The 7,946-nt window shown below is 37.4% G+C and overlaps 2 non-coding genes and 28 pseudogenes across 2 annotated transcripts; all 30 read right to left on the minus strand.

The window, feature by feature from the left end:
* Window positions 1–113: 113 nt before the first annotated feature.
* LOC148446213 (5S ribosomal RNA) lies at window positions 114–232 on the minus strand (annotated as a pseudogene).
* Window positions 233–348: 116 nt separating this feature from the next.
* LOC148446214 (5S ribosomal RNA) lies at window positions 349–467 on the minus strand (annotated as a pseudogene).
* Window positions 468–583: 116 nt separating this feature from the next.
* Window positions 584–702, minus strand: LOC148446215 (5S ribosomal RNA; annotated as a pseudogene).
* A 115-nt stretch (window positions 703–817) lies between these two features.
* LOC148446216 (5S ribosomal RNA) lies at window positions 818–936 on the minus strand (annotated as a pseudogene).
* A 103-nt stretch (window positions 937–1,039) lies between these two features.
* On the minus strand, window positions 1,040–1,158 carry LOC148446217 (5S ribosomal RNA; annotated as a pseudogene).
* Window positions 1,159–1,274: 116 nt separating this feature from the next.
* Window positions 1,275–1,393, minus strand: LOC148446218 (5S ribosomal RNA; annotated as a pseudogene).
* A 115-nt stretch (window positions 1,394–1,508) lies between these two features.
* Window positions 1,509–1,627, minus strand: LOC148446219 (5S ribosomal RNA; annotated as a pseudogene).
* Window positions 1,628–1,743: 116 nt separating this feature from the next.
* On the minus strand, window positions 1,744–1,862 carry LOC148446220 (5S ribosomal RNA; annotated as a pseudogene).
* A 116-nt stretch (window positions 1,863–1,978) lies between these two features.
* Window positions 1,979–2,097, minus strand: LOC148446221 (5S ribosomal RNA; annotated as a pseudogene).
* Window positions 2,098–2,214: 117 nt separating this feature from the next.
* On the minus strand, window positions 2,215–2,333 carry LOC148446222 (5S ribosomal RNA; annotated as a pseudogene).
* Window positions 2,334–2,448: 115 nt separating this feature from the next.
* LOC148446223 (5S ribosomal RNA) lies at window positions 2,449–2,567 on the minus strand (annotated as a pseudogene).
* A 116-nt stretch (window positions 2,568–2,683) lies between these two features.
* On the minus strand, window positions 2,684–2,802 carry LOC148446224 (5S ribosomal RNA; annotated as a pseudogene).
* Window positions 2,803–2,918: 116 nt separating this feature from the next.
* On the minus strand, window positions 2,919–3,037 carry LOC148446225 (5S ribosomal RNA; annotated as a pseudogene).
* A 116-nt stretch (window positions 3,038–3,153) lies between these two features.
* LOC148446226 (5S ribosomal RNA) lies at window positions 3,154–3,272 on the minus strand (annotated as a pseudogene).
* Window positions 3,273–3,623: 351 nt separating this feature from the next.
* Window positions 3,624–3,742, minus strand: LOC148446227 (5S ribosomal RNA; annotated as a pseudogene).
* Window positions 3,743–4,092: 350 nt separating this feature from the next.
* On the minus strand, window positions 4,093–4,211 carry LOC148446228 (5S ribosomal RNA; annotated as a pseudogene).
* Window positions 4,212–4,326: 115 nt separating this feature from the next.
* Window positions 4,327–4,445, minus strand: LOC148446229 (5S ribosomal RNA; annotated as a pseudogene).
* A 116-nt stretch (window positions 4,446–4,561) lies between these two features.
* On the minus strand, window positions 4,562–4,680 carry LOC148446230 (5S ribosomal RNA). The gene has a single exon (XR_015875459.1). It is a non-coding gene; the product is annotated as a 5S ribosomal RNA (ribosomal RNA).
* A 116-nt stretch (window positions 4,681–4,796) lies between these two features.
* Window positions 4,797–4,915, minus strand: LOC148446231 (5S ribosomal RNA; annotated as a pseudogene).
* A 116-nt stretch (window positions 4,916–5,031) lies between these two features.
* LOC148446232 (5S ribosomal RNA) lies at window positions 5,032–5,150 on the minus strand. Its single transcript, XR_015875466.1, has one exon. It is a non-coding gene; the product is annotated as a 5S ribosomal RNA (ribosomal RNA).
* A 350-nt stretch (window positions 5,151–5,500) lies between these two features.
* On the minus strand, window positions 5,501–5,619 carry LOC148446233 (5S ribosomal RNA; annotated as a pseudogene).
* A 116-nt stretch (window positions 5,620–5,735) lies between these two features.
* On the minus strand, window positions 5,736–5,854 carry LOC148446234 (5S ribosomal RNA; annotated as a pseudogene).
* Window positions 5,855–6,205: 351 nt separating this feature from the next.
* Window positions 6,206–6,324, minus strand: LOC148446235 (5S ribosomal RNA; annotated as a pseudogene).
* Window positions 6,325–6,440: 116 nt separating this feature from the next.
* On the minus strand, window positions 6,441–6,559 carry LOC148446236 (5S ribosomal RNA; annotated as a pseudogene).
* A 116-nt stretch (window positions 6,560–6,675) lies between these two features.
* LOC148446237 (5S ribosomal RNA) lies at window positions 6,676–6,794 on the minus strand (annotated as a pseudogene).
* A 115-nt stretch (window positions 6,795–6,909) lies between these two features.
* Window positions 6,910–7,028, minus strand: LOC148446238 (5S ribosomal RNA; annotated as a pseudogene).
* Window positions 7,029–7,144: 116 nt separating this feature from the next.
* LOC148446239 (5S ribosomal RNA) lies at window positions 7,145–7,263 on the minus strand (annotated as a pseudogene).
* A 116-nt stretch (window positions 7,264–7,379) lies between these two features.
* LOC148446240 (5S ribosomal RNA) lies at window positions 7,380–7,498 on the minus strand (annotated as a pseudogene).
* Window positions 7,499–7,614: 116 nt separating this feature from the next.
* Window positions 7,615–7,733, minus strand: LOC148446241 (5S ribosomal RNA; annotated as a pseudogene).
* A 116-nt stretch (window positions 7,734–7,849) lies between these two features.
* The window catches only part of LOC148446242 (5S ribosomal RNA), a 119-nt pseudogene continuing 22 nt past the window's right edge, over window positions 7,850–7,946 (minus strand).

The following is a 7,946-nucleotide window of genomic DNA, read 5'->3' on the forward strand; positions in this document are numbered from 1 at the left end:
CAAAAACATTAACTTTAGACCTCTTTTACTTCTTAACTCAAGTAAGTTCATTGATAAGTTGAAAAAATGTAATGTAAAATGTAATAGAAAAGAATGTTATGGCTATATAAAATTACCTACAGCACCTGGTATTCCCAGGTGGTCTCCCGTTAAAATACTAACAAGGCCCAACACTGCATAGCTTCCAAGATCTGACGAGATTGGGCATGTCCAGTGTGGTTTGGCGGTAGGTGCTCAAAAGCGTTAACTTTAGACCTCTTTTATTTCTTAACTCAAGTAAATTCATTGATAATTTGAAAAAATTAAATGTAAAATGTAATAGAAAATACTGTTATGGCAGTATAAAATTACCTACAGCACCTGGGATTCCTAGGTGGTCTCCCATCCAAATACTAACCAAGCCCAACACTGCATAGCTTCCAAGATCAGACGAGATTGGGCATGTCCAGTGTGGTTTGGCTGTTGGTGCTCAAAAACATTAACTTTAGACCTCTATTACTTCTTAACTCAAGTAAATTAATTGATAAGTTGAAAAAATTAAATGTAAAATGTTATAGAAAATACTGTTATGGCAGTATAAAATTACCTACAGCACCTGGGATTCCTAGGTGGTATCCCATCCAAATACTAACCAGGCCCAACACTGCATAGCTTCCAAGATCAGACGAGATTGGGCATATCCAGTGTGGCTTGGCTGTTGGTGCTCAAAACATTAACTTTAGACCTCTATTACTTCTTAACTCAAGTAAATTAATTGATAAGTTGAAAAAATTAAATGTAAAATGTTATAGAAAATACTGTTATGGCAGTATAAAATTACCTACAGCACCTGGGATTCCTAGGTGGTCTCCCATCCAAGAACTAACCAGGCCCAACACTGCATAGCTTCCACGATCAGACGAGATTGGGCATATCCAGTGTGGCTTGGCTGTTGGTGCTCAAAACATTAACTTTAGACCTCTATTACTTCTTAACCCAAGTAAATTCATTGCTAAGTTAAAAAAATGTAATAGAAAAGAATGTTATGGCTATATAAAATTACCTACAGCACCTGGTATTCCCAGGTGGTCTCCCATCCAAGTACTAACCAGGCCCAACACAGCATAGCTTCCAAGATCCGACGACATTGGCCATGTCCAGTGTGGTTTGGCTATAGGTGCTGAAAAATATTAACTTTAGACCTCTTTTACTTCTTAACTCAAGTAAATTCATTGCTAAGTTGAAAAAATGTAATGTAAAATGTAATAGAAAAGAATGTTATGGCTATATAAAATTACCTACAGCACCTGGTATTCCCAGGTGGTCTCCCATCCAAGTACTAACCAGGGCCAACACTGCATAGTTTCCAAGATCAGACGAGATTGGGCATGTCCAGTGTGGTTTGGCTGTAGGTGCTAAAAGCCTTAACTTTAGACCTCTATTACTTCTTAACTCAAGTAAATTCATTGATAAGTTGAAAAAATTACATGTAAAATGTATTAGAAAAGACTGTTATGGCAGTATAAAATTACCTACAGCACCTGGGATTCCTAGGTGGTCTCCAATCCAAGTATTAACCAGGTCCAACACTGCATAGCATCCAAGATCAGATGAGATTGGGCATGTCCAGTGTGGTTTGGCTGTAGGTGCTCAAAAACATTAACTTTATACCTCTTTTACTTCTTAACTCAAGTAAATTCATTGATAAGTTGAAAAAATTAAATGTAAAATGTAATAGAAAAGAATGTTATGGCTGCATTAAATTACCTACTGCACCTGGTATTCCCAGGTGGTCTCCCATCCAAGTACTAACCAGGCACAACACTGCATAGCTTCTACGATCAGACGAGATTGGGCATATCCAGTGTGGTTTGGCTGTAGGTGCTCAAAAACATTAACTTTAGACCTCTATTACTTCTTAACTCAAGTAAATTCATTGATAAGTTGAAAAAATTAAATGTAAAATGTAATAGAAAAGAATGTTATGGCTGCTTAAAATTACCTACAGCACCTGGTATTCCCAGGTGGTCTCCCATCCAAGTACTAACCTGGCCCAACACTGCATAGCTTCCAAGATCAGACGAGATTGGGCATGTCCAGTGTGTTTTGTCTGTAGGTGCTCACAAACATTAACTTTATACCTCTTTTACTTCTTAACTCAAGTAAATTCATTGATAAGTTGAAAAAATTAAATGTAAAATGTAATAGAAAAGAACGTTATGGCTGCCTTAAAATTACCTACAGCACCTGGTATTCCCAGGTGGTCTCCCATCCAAGAACTAACCAGGCCCAACACTGCATAACTTTCACGATCAGATGAGATTGGGCATATCCAGTGTGGCTTAGCTGTAGGTGCTCAAAACCTTAACTTTAGACCTCTATTACTTCTTAACCCAAGTAAATTCATTGAGAAGTTGAAAAAATTAAATTTAAAATGTAATAGAAAAGAATGTTATGGCTGCTTAAAATTACCTACAGCACCTGGTATTCCCAGGTGGTCTTCCATCCAAGTACTAACCAGGCCCAACACTGCATAGCTTCCAAGATCAGACGGGATTGGGCATGTCCAGTGTGGTTTGGCTGTTGGTGCTCAAAAACATTAACTTTAGACCTCTATTACTTCTTAACTCAAGTAAATTCATTGATAAGTTGAAAAAATTAAATGTAAAATGTAATAGAAAAGAATGTTTTGGCTGTATAAAATTACCTACAGCACCTGGTATTCCCAGGTGGTCTCCCATCCAAGTACTAACCAGGCCCAACACAGCATAGCTTCCAAGATCAGACGAGATTGGGCATGTCCTCTGTGGTTTGATTGTAGGTGCTCAAAAACATTAACTTTAGACCTCTTTTTCTTCTTAACTCAAGTAAGTTCATTGATAAGTTGAAAAAATGTAATGTAAAATGTAATAGAAAAGAATGTTATGGCTATATAAAATTACCTACAGCACCTGGTATTCCCAGGTGGTCTCCCGTTAAAATACTAACAAGGCCCAACACTGCATAGCTTCCAAGATCTGACGAGATTGGGCATGTCCAGTGTGGTTTGGCGGTAGGTGCTCAAAAGCGTTAACTTTAGACCTCTTTTATTTCTTAACTCAAGTAAATTCATTGATAATTTGAAAAAATTAAATGTAAAATGTAATAGAAAATACTGTTATGGCAGTATAAAATTACCTACAGCACCTGGGATTCCTAGGTGGTCTCCCATCCAAATACTAACCAAGCCCAACACTGCATAGCTTCCAAGATCAGACGAGATTGGGCATGTCCAGTGTGGTTTGGCTGTTGGTGCTCAAAAACATTAACTTTAGACCTCTATTACTTCTTAACTCAAGTAAATTAATTGATAAGTTGAAAAAATTAAATGTAAAATGTAATAGAAAAGAATGTTATGGCAGTATAAAATGATGTACAGCACCTGGTATTCCCAGGTGTTCTCGCATCCAAGTACTTCCCATGCCCAACACGGCATAGCATCCAAGATCAGACGAGATTGGGCATGTCCAGTGTGGTTTAGCTGTAGGCCCTCAAAAACATTAACTTTAGACCTCTTTTACTTCTTTACTCAAGTAAATTCATTGATAATTTGAAAAAATTAAATGTAAAATGTAATAGATAAGACTGTTATGGCAGTATAATATTACCAACAGCACCTGGTATTCCTAGGTGGTTTCCCAACCAAGTACTAACCAGGCCCAACACTGCATATCTTCCAAGATCAGACGAGATTGGGCATGTACAGTGTGGTTTGGCTGTAGGTGCTAAAAGCCTTAACTTTAGACCTCTATTACTTCTTAACTCAAGTAAATTCATTGATAAGTTGAAAAAATTAAATGTAAAATGTAATAGAAAAGAATGTTATGGCAGTATATAATGATGTACAGCACCTGGTATTCCCAGGTGTTCTCCCATCCAAGTACTTCCCATGCCCAACACGGCATAGCATCCAAGATCAGACGAGATTGGGCATGTCCAGTGTGGTTTCGCTGTAGGCCCTCAAAAACATTAACTTTAGACCTCTTTTACTTCTTTACTCAAGTAAATTCATTGATAATTTGAAAAAATTAAATGTAAAATGTAATAGATAAGACTGTTATGGCAGTATAATATTACCAACAGCACCTGGTATTCCTAGGTGGTTTCCCAGCCAAGTACTAACCAGGCCCAACACTGCATAGCTTCCAAGATCAGACGAGATTGGGCATGTACAGTGTGGTTTGGCTGTAGGTGCTAAAAGCCTTAACTTTGGACCTCTATTACTTCTTAACTCAAGTAAATTCATTGATAAGTTGAAAAAATTAAATGTAAAATGTAATAGAAAAGATTGTTATGGCAGTATAAAATTACCTACAGCACCTGGGATTCCTAGGTGGTCTCCTGTCCAAATACTAACCAGGTCCAACACTGCATAGCTTCCAAGATCAGACGAGATTGGGCATGTCCAATGTGGTATGGCTGTAGGTGCTCAAAAACATTAACTTTAGACCTCTTTTACTTCTTAACTCAAGTAAATTCTTTGATAAGTTGAATAAATTAAATGTAAAATGTAATAGAAAAGAATGTTATGGCTGCATAAAATTACCTACAGCACCTGGTATTCTCAGGTGGTCTCCCATCCAAGTACTAACCAGGCCCAACACTGCATAGCTTCCAAGATCAGACGAGATTGGGCATGTCCAGTGTGGTTTGGCTGTAGGTGCTCAAAAACATTAACTTTAGACCTCTATTACTTCTAAACTCAAGTAAATTCAATGATAAGTTGAAAAAATTAAATTTAAAATGTAATAGAAAAGAATGTTATGGCTATAAATATTTACCTACAGCACGTGGTATTCCCAGGTGGTCTCCCATCCAAGTACTAACCAGGCCCAACACTGCATAGCTTCCGAGATCAGACGAGATTGGGCATTCCCAGTGTGGTTTGGCTGTAGGTGCTCAAAAGCATTAACTTTAGACCTCTATTGCTTCTTAACTCAAGTAAATTCATTGATAAGTTGAAAAAATTAAATGTAAAATGTAATAGAAAAGAATGTTATGGCTGCTTAAACTTACCTACAGCACCTGGTATTCCCAGGTGGTCTCCCATCCAAGTACTAACCAGGCCCAACACTGCATAGCTTCCAAGTTCAGACGAGATTGGGCATGTCCAGCGTGGTTTGGCTGTAGGTGCTCACAAACATTAACTTTATACCTCTTTTACTTCTTAACTCAAGTAAATTCATTGATAAGTTGAAAAAATTAAATGTAAAATGTAATAGAAAAGAACGTTATGGCTGCATTCAATTACCTACAGCACCTGGTATTCCCAGGTGGGCTCCCATCCAAGAACTAACCAGGACCAACACTGCATAGCTTCCACAATCAGACGAGATTGGGAATATCCAGTGTGGCTTGGATGTAGGTGCTCAAAACATTAACTTTATACCTCTTTTACTTCTTAACTCAAGTAAATTCATTGATAAGTTGAAAAAATTAAATGTAAAATGTAATAGAAAAGAATGTTTTGGCTGTATAAAATTACCTACAGCACCTGGTATTCCCAGGTGGTCTCCCACCTAAATACTAACCAGGCCCAACACTGCATAGCTTCCAAGATCAGATGAGAATGGGCATGTCCAGTGTGGTTTGGCTGTTGGTGCTCAAAAACATTTACTTTAGACCTCTATTACTTCTTAACTCAAGTAAATTCATTGATAAGTTGAAAAAATTAAATGTAAAATGGAATAGAAAAGACTGTTATGGCAGTATAAAATTACCTATTGCACCTGGTATTCTCAGGTGGTCTCCAATCCAAGTACTAACCAGGCCCAACACTGCATAGCTTCCAAGATCAGATGAGATTGGGCATGTGCAGTGTGGTTTGTCTGTATGTGCTCAAAAACATTAACTTTAGACCTCTATTACTTCTTAACTCAAGTAAATTCATTGATAAGTTGAAAAAATTAAATGTAAAATGTAATAGAAAAGAATGTTATGGCAGTATAAAATGATGTACAGCACCTGGTATTCAAAGGTGTTCTCCCATCCAAGTACTTACCAGGCCCAACACGGCATAGCATCCAAGATCAGACGAGATTGGGCATGTCCTGTGTGGTTTGGCTGTAGGCCCTCAATAACATTAACTTTAGACCTCTTTTACTTCTTTACTCAAGTAAATTCATTGATAATTTGAAAAAATTAAATGTAAAATGTAATAGATAAGACTGTTATGGCAGTATAATATTACCTACAGCACCTGGTATTCCAAGTTGGTCTCCCATCCAAGTACTAACCAGACCCAACACTGCATAGCTTCCAAGATCAGACGAGATTGGACATGTCCAGTGTGATTTGGCTGTAGGTGCTCAAAAAGATTAACTTTAGACCTCTATTACTTCTTAACTCAAGTAAATTCATTGATAAGTTGAAAAAATTAAATGTAAAATGTAATAGAAAAGAATGTTATGGCAGTATAAAATTACCTACTGCACCTGGTTTTCCCAGGTGGTCTCCCATCCAAGTACTGACCAGGCCCAACACTGCATAGCTACCAAGATAAGACGAGATTGGGCATTTCCAGTGTGGATTGGCTGTAGGTGCTCAAAAGTTTTAACTTTAGACCTCTATTACTTCTTAACTCAAGTAAATTCATTGATAAGTTGAAAAAATTAAATGTAAAATGTAATAGAAAAGAATGTTATGGCAGTATAAAATTACCTACAGCACATGGTATTCCCAGGTGGTCTCCCATCCAAGTACTAACAAGGCCCAACACTGCATAGCTTCCAAGATCAGACGAGATTGGGCATGTCCAGTGTGGTTTGACTGTAGGTGCTCAAAAACATTAACTTTAGACATCTTTTACTTCTTAACTCAAGTAAATTTATTGATAAGTTGAAAAAATTAAATTAAAATTTAATAGAAAAGAATGTTATGGCAGTATAAAATTACCTACAGCACCTGGTATTCCCAGGTGGTCTCCCATTCAAGTACTAACCAGGCCCAACACTGCATAGCTTCCAAGATCAGACGAGATTGGGCATGTCCAGTGTGGTTTGGCTGTAGGCGCTCAAAAACTTTAACTTTAGACCTCTTTTACTTCTTAACTCAAGTAAATTCATTGATAAGTTGAAAAAATGTAATGTAAAATGTAATAGAAAAGAATGTTATGGCAGTATAAAATTACCTACAGCTCCTGGTATTCCCAGGTGATCTCCCATCCAAGTACTAACCAGGCCCAACACTGCATAGCTTCCAAGATCAGATGAGATTGGGCATGTCCACTGTGGTTTGGTTGTAGGTGCTCAAAAGCATTAAATTTAGACCGCTATTACTTCTTAACACAAGTAAATTCATTGATAAGTTGAAAAAATTAAATGTAAAATGTAGTAGAAAAGAATGTTATGGCAGTATAAAATTACCTACAGCACCTGGGATTCCTAGGTAGTCCCCCATCCAAGTACTAACCAGTCCCAACACTGCATAGCTTCCAAGATCACACGAGATTGGGCCTGTCCAGTGTGGTTTGGCTGTATGTGCTCAAAAACATTAACTTTAGACCTCTATTACTTCTTAACTCAAGTAAATTCATTGATAAGTTGAGAAAATTAAATGTAAAATGTAATAGAAAAGAATGTTATGGCAGTATAAATTTACCTACTGCACCTGGTTTTCCCAGGTGGTCTCCCATCCAAGTATTGACCAGGCCCAACACTGCATAGCTACCAAGATAAGACAAGATTGGGCATGTCCAGTGTGGATTGGCTGTAGGTGCTCAAAAGTATTAACTTTAGACCTCTATTACTTCTTAACTCAAGGAAATTCATTGATAAGTTGAAAAAATTAAATGTAAAATGTAATAGAAAAGAATGTTATGGCAGTATAAAATTACCTACAGCATATGGTATTCCCAGGTGGTCTCCCATCCAAGTACTAACCGGGCCCAACACTGCATAGCTTCCAAGATCAGACGAGATTGGGCATGT

The sequence above is a fragment of the Taudactylus pleione genome, unplaced genomic scaffold (assembly GCF_031769625.1).
Source record: "Taudactylus pleione unplaced genomic scaffold, aTauple2 ptg001270l, whole genome shotgun sequence".
Taxonomy (NCBI): Eukaryota; Metazoa; Chordata; class Amphibia; order Anura; family Myobatrachidae; genus Taudactylus; species Taudactylus pleione.